Here is a 1,762-nt window from a genome sequence, read left to right as displayed (position 1 = left end):
GCGGCTGATCCAGCCGCGTGTTTTCCTGAATCCATGTTTCTGCGTAGCTGACCTTGCGCAAGAAGCCCTCCGTGCTCCCCTTGCCCACGCCCTGGCTTGGGTGCCTCCCCCAGGTGGCATGCAGCCCGGGTCGGCCCCCGTGTTTGCTCAGCGGTGGGGTGGCATCGGCAAGCATCACGAGATTGCCGGACACTCCCTGTGCCCTTGAATCGTTCCCCCTTCTCCCCCCGAGACTTGGTGCACCAAAGCGCTGCCCTTCATGGCCAGGCCGATGCCCTGCAGCTCCAACACCCAACCCGGGGTTACAAGCAGCTTGGCCAAACCTCCTGTGCCACCTCTTGTCCCAGGCTCTGCCCCAAACGCTGAGCTCCCTGGGGGAGGGAGAGCATCTCCCGGGCCATGGGATGATGGCCCTCCTCCCCATGGCAGAGTTTCCCCAGCAGCCGGTGGTTCTGCCAAAGCGGGGTGAGCTCTGGGAGGCACCGGGGTGCTTTGGACACGTTTGGTGCTGCTTGTCACACTAGCTGGATCTTAAACCCTGATGGCACCCAGCAGGTCTTGGAGTGCATGCTGGTGCAGCGCTGCCTGTCTGGGGGCAGCCAGACCTCCAGGGCCTGAATCTCTCTGGCTAAAACATTGCTTCAAAGGATGAAGCTCAGCTTATGACCCCTCCATTCCCACCAGCACCTCTGAGGAGCCAGGGACATCAGGGCCCTGAAATGGTCCCTGAATGATGCCAGAGTTAAGACGAGGCAGAGCCTGAGACCAGATTCCTATCTGGTCAAAATTAGGAGGATCTTGGCAAGGAACCTGAGCAGTTGCAGGATCACAGCCATGACTTAATGAAAAGGGCCAATGTTTCTGCGCTGCTGACCACAGCCAAGGGCTGGAGCTGTAACTTCTCATTCCTATCACCCATTCCAGGTGGCCACAACCCTGACAGCACCTTCCCTACTTAGCAATACAGACTTATCCCACCACGGCAGCTTAGCAAGACTTAAATAGAACATTCAGGCTGATGATGCAGTGCAGGAGCAGAAAGAAGAGATAAAGTTCAACCTGGTGATAGCCACTTAGTGAAAAATAAGAGAGCTGGTGGCAACAACACAACAAGCTCCAGATGGTCCGGCAGCAAGAAGCGTAGCCCAGTGAAATGCCAGACCATCAATATAAAAACAGCACGTCACTGTAAGGAAATGGTGAAAAGCACGGAGTCACCTGGTGCTGAATTAAATACCTGGTGGTAAAACCCTCAAAAGTTACCTTTGGAAGCAGAGAAGAGGTGCAATTTCTTAGAATCATAGAATCTTTGGGTTGGAAGGGACCTTTTAAGGTCATCTAGTCCAACCCCCCTGCAATAAGCACAGACATCTTCAAACAGATCAGGTTGCTCAGAGCCCCATTCAACCTGACCTGGAATGTTTCCAGGAATAGGGAAAAAAAAGGTAACATTGGTATCGTAAATGGAACAGGCAATAACAGAAGAATCTCTGGATACAGATTATTTGATCCGCTGGTTTTTAGGATGATGGGTTAACGAAATGTGTGCGTGAGCAATGAGTGTATGTGATAGCTTTAAGATGCAGGAGATCAGATGGTTTGGAGGCATTTGCACATTCCAGAAACTGGTTGTCCAGCAAGTGAATTATACAAAGAGCCACCCACATTCAAATGCCAGGAACAGGTCGATCATTTGCACTTCAGGTTTATTACCAAATCCAGGGGTGAATTATTCTTTTCATTCAACACTAAGCATCTTTGT

Source organism: Phaethon lepturus, unplaced genomic scaffold, assembly GCF_000687285.1.
Source record: "Phaethon lepturus isolate BGI_N335 unplaced genomic scaffold, ASM68728v1 scaffold39492, whole genome shotgun sequence".
Taxonomy (NCBI): domain Eukaryota; kingdom Metazoa; phylum Chordata; class Aves; order Phaethontiformes; family Phaethontidae; genus Phaethon; species Phaethon lepturus.
The sequence above is the reverse complement of the archived record's forward strand: the minus strand, read 5'-3'. Positions refer to the sequence as shown.